General features: G+C 39.9%; 1 pseudogene; it reads right to left on the bottom strand.

The window, feature by feature from the left end:
- Nucleotides 1-274: 274 nt before the first annotated feature.
- Nucleotides 275-11,775, bottom strand: LOC132418213 (tripartite motif-containing protein 60-like; annotated as a pseudogene).
- Nucleotides 11,776-15,412: the final 3,637 nt, after the last annotated feature.

Raw genomic sequence — 15,412 nt, 5'->3', positions numbered from 1 at the left:
TAAGCAATATTTTATTACTTAAAATATTATTTATTTTCAAATATTTTATCTAAGAACTTCAAAGCACTTGACAACTGATGCTGGTAACATCTATGCAATTGGCATTGCTACCATGTTTATATAGTTTCTGAAAATGAGGAAGAAAAATTTATTGTGGTTTCCAGCAGTGGAAAATTTTAAAAATCCAGAATTACTGAGACAAAATTTACTGACTAAGTTAGCCCTAAAAGCTGAAATAGAATCATTTCCCAGGTACTTCATCTTTCATAATCTGTTACTGAAGAGATTCAGAATCTGTTCCAGTATAGAAATAGGGACAAACAGCTTCTATAAAAGAATCATTAGAAGTATAGAGAAGAGATCTATCATTCACATTATAAAAAGGAAACCGCACTCAACTCAGTCCAGAAAAATGCCAGTCTTAACTGGGTTTTACTACTGGCAGAAGTTGACTGTCTTAGGATGCAATGCAACATAACTGCTGTCAACATATCGCCCAGTTGCCCAGAATATACCCTGACCTACTGGCTGATTCCACCATTTCCTAGGAAGACTATCTTGACACATGCCCAATGTCCATTTAGTTTTGTTTTCCAATTCTATTTCCCAGTAATGCCTGCCAGAATTAAATCTCATAGAACCTAGGATAGCAAGGCAGAGATGAAATCTCCTTGGGTTATAACAAAGGTTTGTTTTTTTTCTTTCTATATTGCATACTTTTTCTGTCCTCAGAGACTATAAGCCCAGGATGTGCTGCTTCAAGATCTAGAATCACATCTATTTGTAATGGCTTGATAATTTTGCCTAAGCCAGATTATTGGGGAGGAATACTGAATCCATATTTCTTTAATCACAATGAAGAGTTCAAGGTATTTTATGTTTTGATACCTGTGGTGCTTCCAATATAGGGGACACGGGTTTGATCCCTGGTCAGGGAACTAAGATCCCACATGCCAATAAATAAATAAATAAAAACACACAGTGAGCCAAATTTTTCCTATAGGTCATAGTTTGCCAATGCCTGGCCTAGATAACATTTGTACTTGGATATCTGACAGGAATCTTAAAACTGAATTTATAATTATCCTGCATAAATCTGTAGATTTCTAGTCTTTCCCTCCTCAGTGAATGATGTCATCATTTTCTTGGTTGTTCATTTTAGAAACTTGAACATTATCCTTTACACTTTCTTCTCCTTTAATTCTTACACCTAAGTCCTGTTGATTCTATACTCCTACACATTTTCTAAATTTCTTCATTTCTTTTCATCTCTACTTCACCATGCTAGACCAACTCACCCTCATCCTACCTGGACTTCTGCAATTGTCTTTATACTAGTCATCCTGTTTCCTCTCTTGACCATCTCTAATTCATCGGTGGCAGAAACTACCAGTTGTCTTCCAACATCCACTCCCTTTCTTCCAAAGTAATAGACTTCTTAGCTGGGCACAGAGCCATCTAGGGAAAAACCCCTCACTTTCCCAAACTCCTTTGCAGCTAGATGTGGCCATTGGGCTAAGTTCTTGTTAACAAAACAAAATGGTAGTGACATATAGAATTTCCAGGTGCCCTTCTTGTTGGTTGAGATGTGGCTTTGGTGCTGCACAATCTTGGACAATGCTGGTAAGGGCAATAATGTTGGGATGGCAAAGAAGACAGATGGAGCCTGGGTTCCTAATGACTTTTAGGAGCAATATCGAATTCCGCTCAGACTTTATCTTACTTACGCCATTGTTATTTTGAGTCTGTGTTACACTTAGCCAAAACTATAATCTAATGAAAACACCATCTTCCACATAATAGCTAGAGTTATTGTCTAAAAACACAAATCTTGTCAGATCAATTCCTAATTTTATTTAAAACCCTTCTGTGGCTGCTCATCAATGAATGGGTGAATACCAAAATTCTTAATATTACTCACAAGACTCTGTGCAATCCAGCCCCTGCTCGTTTCTTTAGCTTCCTTTTGCACCTTAAGGTTCCAAGGCTCCAAGCGCGCTGGCTTAATCTTAGTTAGGTCTTTCCTAATCAAAGTGTTTCTTGAATATCCTGTTTTCTTTGCTTAAAATGCTCTTTCTCTCTTTTTCTACCTGGCCCACTCCTACTCATCTATCAAGTCTCAGATAAAACATCATTTCCTTAAGAAAGCCTTGATCATTCCCCACCCTGCCCCATTCTCCCAAACTAGGTAAAGGTTTTCCCTGTTTTATCCACTCCAAATACCCCTTCCCCTTTTTGTTAATACTTGTCTCAATTGCAATTTAAATTGTTACTAAATAATTAACAGTAATTCAAATAATCCCATATTGGATTTTCAGATTTATGAGTCCATCTTATTCACTCCAGCACCTGGCACAGTACCTGGCACATGGTAAGCAGCGCAGTTTAATACCTGCTATTTGGTAGACACTTAGTAGGTAGTACTAATTATTATTACTGGAGTATAAGGACTACTTCTACCTTGATTAAAGCTACCTCCTGAGACAATTGGCTTAGTGACAGCTTTTAAAAGAATCTGAATCCAAGGCTACTGAAAATTAAAAAGAGGTATGTTATTCACCTTAGGTCAAGAAGTTAAAATTGGTTTTTATTTGCCGTTTGTCAAACTCAAAAGGTATTTTAGCTCAAAGGAAATTTTATAGTTAAAAGTGGTTAGTGGATATCTTCTATAAAGTATGTAATTTGGAATGAACAGCAGGAGGAAGGGAAATATTTTAGATAGGTTTAAAGTAAAAGAGTGCAAAGAATAAAATAAATATCTTATTTGGGAGTCATAGGGAGGAAATTGCTTTAATCTAAGATATTTAGTGCCTTTCTATTATGGTTGACACTAGATTAGCTACTACATTCTTTTCTTAAATTAATACTTAAATGTATATATATGTATATATATATATATATATATACATATACACACACACACACACACACACACACACATGCATACAGGTATTATACCAGTGCTTGCCTGGAAAATGTGTCTATATATATGGTTACTCAATAAATAATCATAGTAGAAATAAACTCCTTAATAATGAAAACTTCATGTACAAACAAATAATTAAAAATATTGATGACTACCTACATTATACCAGTGGAACACCAGTGCAGTGCTAATTGAGATATATGCATATAATGAATACAGATAAACATTAAAGGAATGTCCTTCAAAGGAAGGAGCAAGTAGCATCATGAACTACACTTATATTTAAGTTTTTCCTCCCAGGGATTTAATTTTTCTACAATCATTGCCTTCAACCATGCTGTATTGAATATCTTTTGCATCCCTTAATGACACTTTGGGTGGATTCCAAAGCTTTCTCATTGCATCTGGCTACTAAAATTCAGTTCAATCTAGTTAATGCCATGCATGCTGAAGTGTTCAACAGTAATGTATACTGATGTCTGTAGCTTTGAAATACATCCAAAAAATAAGATGAATTGATAAATGATAGAGGGATAAATAGAAGGAGAGATATGAGATAAAGCAAACATAGCATCAAGGTGGTGAGGACCTGGGTGTTTAATGTAGCATTCTTTCAATTTTTCTGTTTGTTTAAAAACATTCATAATAAAATGTTGGGAAAAAAGACCCCTTTCCTCCACCCTTCCCCCCAAACCCTCATTTATTCTCAATTTAAAGCATCAACTTCAAACTCAATTTAAGTCCCATCTCTTTCCTTCTCCCAGGGGCAGTTGACCCAGGGAACTGTGACTGCATGAGCTTATGAGATGTGGGGAGCAAGTAAGCCCAGAACTTCCTGCCTGGAAGACTTCAAAATAGGTCTGGTGGGCTCCCTTACCCTTGTAGTCAAGTTATGGTTAAGTATCCAAATATGGAATTCATCGTGAAAGAAGATGGGCTCCACATTCCAGTGTTGGCTCAAAGTGAAATGGGAAGCAAGTGGAGCTGTAGACCTGCCCATGCTAAGCTTTCTGGAAGACTGGCCTCCTTATTTAAAATGGGGATATTTAATGCTGAAGGGATTAAATCCACCTACACCCATATCGACACCAGAAACACTCAACCAAAAAAACCCAACTTCAAATAAAAATACAACCCAGTCAAAAAATAACCTTAAATTTCCAGGGACATAATCCTTTGGCTAGTTTCCCTTCTGATGAACATGAATTTCTTCTTTTGTATTACCACATGAAAAACAGAGTTCAGGAATTCAAAATGTGTACTGATTGACTAACACCTTTCAGGTTATTTTCCAAGACTGGTCCTTTCAATGTGATGAAGTAGAGAAGTGTCTTGGAAGGGCAAGTCTTCCTGTCTCGAGCTTCCTTCCTTTGTCTAGAGTCAATGTGCCTCTCTGCCCCTTTCTACAAACCTTCCTCACAGCCCCTGCCTATAAGCTGGAGTGTGCACTGTCCTCTCTCTTCAGGCTGGCCTTCCCCAAACTCTTGCCCTCTGTTGGCCTTCCTCCTCCCATGCCCAGCACCCTCATCTTTGCATTTCTTGTCTGGCACTATCCCTTAAAAACTGACCAGCTGACAAGCCAGCTGGTCAAGGTCTTCACTGTGTGGTGTTAGTGACTGGGCTTTTGCTCTGCTGCATTGGCACTTTACAGGAACCTTCAGTGCAGGGTGGTACTGACAGTGTTTGTCACGTTTCTTACCACAGTCCCTAACAGTCTGTAAAACAGTCAATAAAATTTAATGAATATGTCACTGTGAAGGTTAACTTTGTGTCAATCTGGCTAGGCTATGGTGCCCAGTTGTTTGGTCAAACACTAGTCTAGATGTTGCTGTGAAGGTATTTTGTAGCTGTGATTAACATTTCTAATCAGTTGACCTTAAGTAAAGGAAGTTGCCCTTGATAATGTGGGTGGGCCTCATACAATAAGTTGAAGGCCTTAAGAGCAAAACTGAGGTTTCCTAGAGAAGAAGGAATTCTGCCTCAAGACTGGAACATAGAAATCCTGCCAGAGTTTCCATCCTGCTGGCCTGCTCTATAGATTTCAGACTTGCCAACTCCCACAGTTGTGTGAGCCAATTCCTTAAAATAAATATTTCCCTCTTTCTCTTTCCCTTTTCCTTTCTCTCCCTCCACCTCTCTATCATTCTTTCATATTTTTGGCTGGTTGACATCTGCACCCCTTCTTACATCTGAGGATCCAAGCTTTGAGAGGCTGCTGAGAGAGGCAGACATCGACTCCAGCACTGACACAGAGACATAGAAAACAACAGGTTCTTGAACTCTGTGATGACAGCCACCACACAAACCCAAGACTCAGGTGCTCCCACTTGGGACTTCACCTCTGAAGTCAGTAGCTAATGACTAAGCCATGACAACTTAGACCAGGGCGTCACAAACTATCTGTGCTGAAGAGCCAGGTTTTTAAAATTTCCAACTTGCTGGGCACTGATAATTTTATAATAGACCATAAAAATAAGTCACTAGAAAAAAAAGTAAGTCATTTTATAAAAGTGAAAAATGTCCTAAAAACTACAACTCAATTATATATTATTAGGTTCTCAAGAGAGAAAATTACTCCATCAAAGTATTATGAAATTTCTAAATGCTTATTTTCAATTTCTGTACTTGTTGCAGATTGGTAACAAATATTTTGGAGACCCTCTGTGCATGGCAGTGACTTAGACTTTATTCTTGGAGGGAGGCAGGGGCAGGGAGCATAATGTTCAGCAGCAGGGGCAGTAGTGGAAGCATCTTAACCAAATTCTTCCTATGATATGACTTGGCTAATTTTTGGCTGCTGATCTACTCTCCTCCTCCATTTGATTTTGTCCATTCTCCAAGTTGGGCTCAGCCTTTCTTGTGGATTCTCTGAACTACCCAACATCCTTCTAATAAAAAATATCTGAACTAAAATTACCCACAACTGTTGTTGGTAGTTTGCAGTCACGAACCCTGAGATGCGCACATGCTTACCTGTGAGATTTTTGAAAGGATTATGTGAGTTAATGGCAATAAAGTGCTTATTATATGGGTCTTAGAACCCAACAGGAGCTTGATAAGAAATGTAGTAGACAGACCCCATGGTGACCTCCAATGATTTCCAGCCTCCTGGTGTCCACGCCTTTGTGCAATCTTCTCCTGTTGAGTGTGGGTAGGAACCTGTGACTTGCTTCTAATCAATAGAATATGACAAGGATGATGGGTTGTCGTTCCTGTGATTATGTTATATTAGAGTGTAGTAGGAGATTAAAACCTTCCCACACCCCTTTCTTAACAGTTTGCATGTAAAAGTGATAGTGATTCTGTCACCACTCATCACTGGATGAAGGACTAGCATGACTTAAACTGGAAGAGAGTTAATATTGATAAGGCAGACCAATTACATCTATCAGAGACCATTATGCATCCCATACACAGGGCGTATCTGATCCGGGTAGCAGAGGCAGTCATCTCTATGGTATAGTTTAAGGGAGGAGACCAGAAACGCCTCCTCTCTGGCCCTGTCTGCAGCATTCCTAATTCTCACATTGAAGCTTCATCCTTATAATCAAGGTTTTGCTAGATCCCAGTCAGGATATATGGAGCCCTAAAAGTAAGCCACAGATGATGCAAAACTATAGAATAAAAGTAGTACATCTTTCTTGAGAATCCATTTTGCTTGAAGATGTGGGGAGAAACACATTCTCTGAACATTTAAACAGATATGTATATATTTCAGAGTGGAACTCAACCTTCACACTCATTTTAAAATTTCTGTTGAGGTATAATATGCATACAGATAAATGAATATATCATAAGGGTACAGTCTGATGACGTTTCAAAAACTGAATATGTCCATGGAACCCAGCACCCCAGATCAAGAAACAGAATATCACCAACAGCTCAGAAGCCTCTCTGTGCTTCTTCCAGAGGCTACATTCCAAGGATAACCACTATCCCTACATTTAACTTTATGTACATGGAATCATACTATGTGTGTAGTGTCCGGTTTTTTTTGCGCAACATTGTTTGTGAGATCCATCCATGTTGTTGCATGTACTTGAAGGTCATTCATTCTTGTTGCTGTATAGTATCCCATTGTGTGGATATACCACAATTTATCTATTCTGCTGTTAATGGTCACTTAAGCAGTTTGTATTTTGAAGTTATTATGAATAGTGCTGCTATGAATATTCTTGTATATATCTTTTGGTGGAAGTAAGCACCAAATGAGCTGGGTACATAATCAAGAGTGTAATTGTAAGATCATACACTGGGCATATATTCAACTTCAGTAGTCACTGTGAAACAACCTTCCAAAGTAGTTGTACCAAGTCCCATTTATTTCTAAAAAAATTTTTAAATAAGACTAAAGAAATTTCATCCTTAGGTTAATGTCTTGACTGTCCCTTTGGAAGATATCAGTTCATATTCTTTGACTTATTTCAAGATTTTGTACTGGGTGCCTGGGAAGGTGGCATCTATTTTTAGTCAAGTATACCATTGTTACTGGGGCAAATTTTCACAATTATTTCTTTAAGAAACTGTAATAAAAACTATTGCTACCTGTATTCATTATCACTGCATAACAAATTACCACAAACTTAGCAACAGAAATGATACACATTTGTTATCTCACAGTTTCCATGGGTCAGGAGTCCAGCCACAACTTAACTGGGTATGCTGCTGCAGGTTACTACTCACTGTCTGCCTTCAAGGTCTTGGTCAGGGCTGAATTCTCATCAGAAGCTCCACTGGGAAAAGATTTATTTCCAAGCTCCCTCAGATTGTTGGAAGAATTCATTTCCTTGCTGCTATAGCACTAGGGGCCCCAGCTTTTTGCTATTAGCTGGAAAGTGCCCTCAGGTCCTAGAGGCACACCTCCCTCCCAGTTCCCATGTGGACTTCTCACATGACTGCTTACTTCATCAGGATACTACTGCCCTCTTTTGAGTCCAAGACCACACCACCTCAACTGTGTCCTAGGGGTGAGGAAGCCACTGCCACCACTCTTGGCTTGAGGGCGCACTTCCTCAGATATGATTCATGCCAACCAAAAAGAGACTCTGTGTTCTGCCTCTAAGTATCCACCAGAGTAGGGACCAGGCACTGGGACCCCTGTTACCACTACCACGGAGAAACCAAATGCCTCTACTGCTATGCTTGCCGAGAGTAGTGTGGTCTCCTTCTTATTTCTACTTTCCAGTCCCTACTAAGGTGCACCTATTGGCAGAAGCCAGGTCCCAAGAAGAAGAACCTGAGCTCTAAGACAGTACAGGAAAGATCATCTTTAGCTTTCTAAACTCCAGCCCTCAGTAAGGCATCTTATAAAGCATTGGTCCTCAAACTTGAGCATGCAGTAGAATCAACTGAGAGTATATTAAAACATAAATTATTTGGGCCCAGGTTTGGAGTTTCTGATTCAGTAGGTCTGGGGTGCATTTCTAACAAGTTCCTGGGTAGTGATGATATTGCTAGTCAGAGACCATATTTTGAGAACCACTGCTCTAGGGGAATTGGAATAGATTTGAGAAAGCTAATCTGCAATATATGTTACAATGTGCATAAGAATCACCCGCATAGGGTTTGATACACTAGCAGGTTTTCCAAAATACTGGGTCTATAGTGGAGGCCAGAGATATGCACTTTTTAAAAATTGAAGTGTAGTTGATTTACAATATTGTGTAAGTTCCAGGTGTACAGCATAGCGAATGAATATATACCTGTATATATTCATATATATATATATATTCCTTTTCAGATTCTTTTCCCTTATAGGTTATAAAATATTGAGTATAGCTCTGTTCTTCAGGGTATTTTTATATTGGTGGTCCATGGAGAACAAGTTGAGAAACACTGGATTGGAGCAGCGGTTCTCACCCTTGGCTGCACGTTACAAGGCCTCAAAGAATATTATAATGTACTGATGCCTTGGTTTCATTCTCTGAGGTTCTTATTTGTTGGGTGAGCCACACCCAGCAGAACTCTCTGAGTGATTCTATTGTGCAGCCAAGACTGAAAGCTACTGGCCTAGAAGAATCTGTTGACTAAGATGGGTTACCTGAAGCTGGCAGGTTAGACTCACTTCTTTCCTAAGACTAGTCATATTGGAGGCCATTTTTAGAGGCTTAGACTGTCTGAAGTCATTCACCTGCATGGATTTCACTGCACAAAGAAGCATCAGGAGAGAGATATAAGCTATTCTTTGCCTTGCTGAAGTTTTAGTAATGGAAATATTTTCAGTCTCCTGGAAAACCATTTGAATCTTGGGATTTCCAGAATCTTTAGAGGTCCATTGGTTTCATTTAATCATTTAAAATCTTTCAAAGTCTGCTAAGCACAGAAAAACTCCTTCAGGGAGCTTATAACTTTAAATAAATGAGCATGTTATTAGCGGAACTTATAAACCTGTATTATAAACCATTAAAGAAAAGACAAAAGGCAAATAGAGGGAGGAAGGAAGGATATCTATTTCCATATAAATCTTGAATTATGTTTCAACACACGATTAGAGCTTTATCCATGGTGTTCTAGAAAGACTGACTAAAAATTTGGCCCTTCCTTAATCTTTTCTAGCTTGTGTTTAAACCATAAATTCATCTAGAGTAAGGGTGGAATTTACTTCTTATGTCGTATCCCTCTATTACCCTATAGGGAGCTGAATACATAAATGGAAGAGAAGGAGGGGGCAACCCTTTATCTCTTTATGAAAAGATGACAGAGATGCTGATATTGAATTGGGCCAGGTATGCTATTACTACTCTGGGGTATAAAGGGTGAGAATTTTCTACTTCTAAGAAATTATGGCTTCTTGATTCTCATTTCTCTCTGGCTTCTGTAACACTAGCTCTCTTCCAAACAAGCTAATACATGAATAGTCAACTTGCTGCATGACTGAATTATACCTGCAAATTTTGGCCCTTGGGGAAAGGAAGATGGAGAGAAAGGCAGTGTGTGAGAGAGACAGATGACTCATCCATCATTTTGGGTGGAGAAGGTGGATAACTAAAGATTAAAATTTTTAACTCATGGACTTTGGTATTTGAGGGATAGAAATTTTTACAAAATATGCTATGATTGTCTCTGCTTTCCTGGGCCATTGATATTGGTTCCTTAACTTCCTCTTACTCATGAAACCCATTCATTCATTCATTTGTTCACCCATCCAGCAAATATTAATTGAACATTTACTCTGTGCGAAGCACTGTGCTTAGCCCTGCAGATATAAATGTGCAGAAGACATGGACCCTGCTTTCTAGGGGCCTGCACCTGCAGTGCAGTAGATGTGGCTGTAAATGAACATGCTGTTGTGTGAGGCTAAGGGGGAGCTGACTCCAGCATGGCTCACAATGGCTCCTGCATGAGAAAGTCAATGAAGTCAGGTTTTATTTTGGTCATTTGTCCCCTCCTCATGAAGACTGAGTAAGATATGTCCAGTTGTAATACATCTAGGCAGTGTGATACGATAGTTTGTCTGCAAATTAAAGAAATATACCAAAAACGGAAGCCACTTTTCGCAAGGTATTATCACAAAGGTAAAGAGACTTCTCTTTTTTTTTTATTTTTTAAATTTTTTTATAGAAGTATAGTTGATTTACAATGTTGTGTTAATTACTGCTGTACAGCAAAGTGACTCAGTTATACATATATACACATTCTTTTTCATATTCTTTTCCCTTATGGTTTAGCATAGGGTACTGAATATAGTTCCCTGTGCTATACAGTAGGACCTTGTTGTTTATCCATTCTATATATACCAGTTTGCATCTGCTAATCCCAAACTCCCAGTCCATCCGTCACCCCCCGACTCCCTTAGCAATCACAGGTCTGTTCTCTATGTCTCTGATTCTGTTTCTGTTTCATAGATAGGTTCATTTGTGTCATATTTTAGATTCCACATATATATTACATCACATGGTATTTGTCTTTCTCTGTCTGACTTACTTCACTAGTATGATAGTCTCTAGTTGCATCCATGTTGCTGCAAATGGCATTGCTTCATTTTTTTACGGCTGAGTAGTATTCCATTGTATATATGTACCACATCTTCTGTATCCAGTCATCTGTTGATGGACATTTAGGTTGTTTCCATGTCTTGGCTATTGTGACTAGTGCTGCTATGAACATAGGGGTGCATGTATCTATTTGAATTATAGTTTTGTCTAGATATATCCCCAGGAGTGGGATTGCTGGATCATATGGTAGTTCTATTTTTAGTTTTCTGAGAAACCTCCATACTATTTTCCACAGTGCCTGCAGCAACTTACATTCCCACCAACAGTGTATGAGGGTTCCCTTTAAGAGACTTTTCTTTACTCTTGCTATTGTGGTAAAGTTTAGATGGAGCCTGATGGGAGTAGGGCCTTAATTGAGTCAACCTATTCAAAGTCAAAACCTTGTGCCTACAAATCCAGAGACATACAAATTAGCTCATATTTCCAAAAGTCACTATTTAGCATGCCTCTAACCTGGACAGTAATGCCCTCAGAGCATAGGATGTATGGCTGGATTTAGAGTTGAACAAACCCTGTGAGACTGACTGCTATTAACCCAAGTCACAGGAGACTGACAAATTAGAATGCTGTTGTGTAATTTATAATAAGATTTTGAGGACTGTTTTTTTTCCACTGGTAAATAAATTCTGTCTGGATGGGAAGGTCCAGAGAAAGCCCTTATGTGAAAAGAAGGCTGCTCCTGGGCAAGGCAACAGAGAGAGAGGAGGTGGCTAGATGGTTATAATAACTGCTAGCATCAGATTTGATAACTAGATGCAGCCATCTCCACCACAGAGACATACCTGCTGTGGGGTCTAGTTGGCTATGTTCATAGGCCAGGGCACCTTTTCTCCCCCAACGGTGCTGAATGGACATTGCCAACTTTGACCCTGACTCTTTTTTGGTTCTGTGTTTCCAAGATGACTACCTCTTTCTGTGGATATCACATTTCCTTTAGCTATTGCCAACCCTGTTACAACCAAGACTCTCTTCCTGATTTATGATCTATTTTTTAAAGTCTGATGTGTTAATTTCATTACTCAAAATTTCAGAGTTCTGGTAGCATCTTCCTGTAGAGTTGCTCTGAGTGTTCCATGTTTTGTCAGCTCAGTGAGTCAGCTTGTCACCCCATAACAAAGCAGCTTTGCTACCTCACTTAAGCCTATTATTCTGAAATGATCTACTTCTGGAAAATATTGTTACAGAGCTTCCGTGTGCAACCACGCTGAAGCTAGTCTCCAGCCGAGACCACATCCTCTCTTAACTCCCCCATTTCCCACTTTATTCTGCTTCTCTCAGCCCCCTTCTCTTAACAGCATTCTGCCAAAAAATCATTTACACAAGAACTCCTGTTTCAGACTCTGCTTCTCAAAATGGGAACTTTAAGATATTTAAGTAAATTAATTTACATATAGATTGGGAGTTGTTAACATATCTTCAAATTGAATGTTTATTCCTTTAGAATTCTTTGAGTTACTACTGGTGTTAGTTGTTTCCTTCACCATCACGCACACACAGAGTGGAGGGGTCCATTGCCTCTGATTTTAAAGGCTAGAGGTTAGAGGTGGCTGATTTTCCCCAGACCAAGAAGTTGTGGACATTCTTCTTTTCCTCTTTGGGTTGTCTGCCTCTGTCTATCCCTGCCATTTCTCCTTTTTGTGGCTATTGTCACTGTAGCATTCTTTCTTGGAGCTTCTCCCATCCTGCCATAACATCATTTTCTCCTTTTCCTATGGCTCAGCCTCCAAAGCTAGCAATCACTGATGGCAAATGGAGGGACATGGTCAGAATTATTGTGGGGAAATATTCCAGTTCCAGCACACCCAGACTCTCACTCAGATGTAATGTGACTTATTAGCCATTTGTCCGAGTGGTTTCAAAGGAGCAGTGCCTCATCTGTGTCAGAACCTTGCAAAACACTCTGGATATCTCTTACGGAATGAGCAGTTTGAGAGGGGGCTATCGCTACCCTGATACAGCTGAATCCCTAAGTGTGTGTTCTTAAGAGTTTCCGACTTTTAGGGCTTCCCTGGTGGTGCAGTGGTTGAGGGTCAGCCTGCCGATGCAGGGGACGCGGGTTCGTGCCCCAGTCCGGGAGGATCCCACGTGCCGCGGAGCGGCTGGGCCCGTGACCCATGGCCGCTGGGCCTGCGCGTCCGGAGCCCGTGCTCCGCAACGGGAGAGGCGGCAGCGGTGAGAGGCCCGCGTACCGCAAAAAAAAAAAAAAAAAAAAAAAGAGTTTCCAACTCTTATAATTCTTTGCTCTCTCTGACTTCAGCTGACCTAGACTATATCAAGGTGATGCAAATTGCAAAAGAGCCACTACTTGGCCATAAATGCAGGGTAAGCCCCTATACTGGGCAGATGTCACTCTAGTTCCATGGTGCATCTCATGCTTTGGTTATTGGACTCCCAGGTGGAGGTGGAGAAGGCCTGCCATCTGCTCACTCAGTGTGATGCCTTGGTGCTGGGCCTGTGGCAACACTTCTCCAAAGCATATTCCAGCAGGTCCCCTTACCTGTCCACCAAGAGGCAGAACTCTTCCATTGCTTGGTGGATAGCTTTGCTGGATTGTTCTTAGGTGCCAGCCTCCCTTGCTATTACAGATTTTGCACAAGAGATCTTTAAAATGGTCAGTCCTTGAGCCTACAGAGGTGTGTTTGATGAATTAGTCACTGCTCTATGATACTGACTTAGATGTCTTCCATACATAGCTGGAGTAGAAATAGGAGGCAAGATTTTCCTGGTTCAAACCCACCCCCCACCTCTGGCTCAAGGACTCTTCATTTGGCCCTATCCCATCTCTATAGAGAGTCATTCAAGTCTCAGCATGGCCTTGCACAGAACTCAGTGAAAGACAAGCATGTTTTGCTTGTGTCAAAGACACAGGCACATTTCTAAAAAGAATTCCCTGGTCAGGTGTCAAAGACATCAGGCGCATTTCTGAAAAGAATTCCCTGGTCAGGTGCCCTCAGGATAATTGGCATCAGCTGGTAAGAAAACACACAGAGAAGCTCCTGGGGTGGGTAGTGTGTGTTTTGGGGACCCTGTATTAAAGGCCTGGCTATGAGCGCCTTAGCGTTTCAATGGCATTTAGATAAACAGGAATGGTGTGTTTCCCCCACTGTCATATCAAGGAATTCATTTAAGAAAATTTCTAGGGGAAAAGGGTTGGTTGAGGATAGAGTTTTCTAAATCCCTTTCTTATTTTCACTGAGCAAAGTCTCAGTTGCTGCAACAGGTTTTGTCATCTACACGTGTGGCTGTGGGGAGTACTTGTCAGAAGCCACTGGATTTCCATTTTCCCCCCTCACTCCCCAAATCTTGATCGCTGAGATTTTCTACTTTGCCTCCATATCATGCTCCCACATTTAAGACTAAAACTTCCCTCAGAGGAAACTGATGTGTGGTTGCTACCTCAGGAAAAGAATATGGACACATGGGGCACAGAAAATGAGAGGGGATGAGAAGGGGACTGTGAGAACCCTTGAAAGACAGGAGGAAGGGTAGAAAGTTGGTAGCAAATATGTCTACAAGTGAAGTTTTCTTTCTTGGAGCAAAGAAACTATTGTACAGACTTGGCCAAGCAAGTAGAATACATGGGCTTTGGAACTAGATGGAAGTTGCTTCCATCTCTGGGCTATTGTAAATAGAGCTGCAATAAACATTGTGGTACATGACACTTTTTGAGTTATGGTTTTCTCAGGGTATATGTCTTCCTATCTATCATGGGTACTGGGACCCAGCACTGAGCCTCCCTCAGCCTCAGTGACTTCCTCCGTAAACCAGAAACAATAATACTTTGACTCATATTTGTGAGGTCTACCAGAGGGAGTGTGTGCAACCTTCCGGGCAGGCAAGAAGCTCTCAGAAAGTACTTGTTACCTGCTCTTTCCCTTAACCCATATGCCTTGCCGAAACAAGAAGTATGCAGTTTTCTCAATGGGCAACCGAAGGAAGCAAAAACCTCACTTTAGCAGATATGAATTGAAAATTTGAATTTTCCCTCTAAGTTCTTAGAAACTTCCCATTTGTCTTTCACATACTTTTTCAGTTTTCAGTTTCAGAACTTCCGGTAGTTTCTACATGCAATTTGACTTTACGAGATTCAGCATAACGTTTTACGCTTATTAATTGCTGTATTTTATATATTCTTGTTATATGTACTGCTACATGTTACTTTTTTAATTTCAGAAGACATTTATTTATTTATTTATTTACAGCTTTGTTGAAATATAGTTAACATATAACACTGTGTGAGCTTAAGGTGTACAATGTAATGATTTGGTATACATATATATTGTTACATGATCCCCACAATAAGGATAGTTAGCACATCCATCACCTTACATGTTTACGTGGTTTTTTTTGTGGTGAGAACTTTTAAAATATACTCTCTTAGCAACTTTCAAATACACAATACAGTATTGTTAACTGTAGTCATCAGGCCGTGAATTACATTCCCAGAAATTATTCATCTTATAATTGGAAATTTGTACCTTTTGACCATGTT

The sequence above is a fragment of the Delphinus delphis genome, chromosome X (assembly GCF_949987515.2).
Source record: "Delphinus delphis chromosome X, mDelDel1.2, whole genome shotgun sequence".
Taxonomy (NCBI): Eukaryota; Metazoa; Chordata; class Mammalia; order Artiodactyla; family Delphinidae; genus Delphinus; species Delphinus delphis.
The sequence above is the reverse complement of the archived record's forward strand: the minus strand, read 5'-3'. Positions and strand labels throughout refer to the sequence as shown.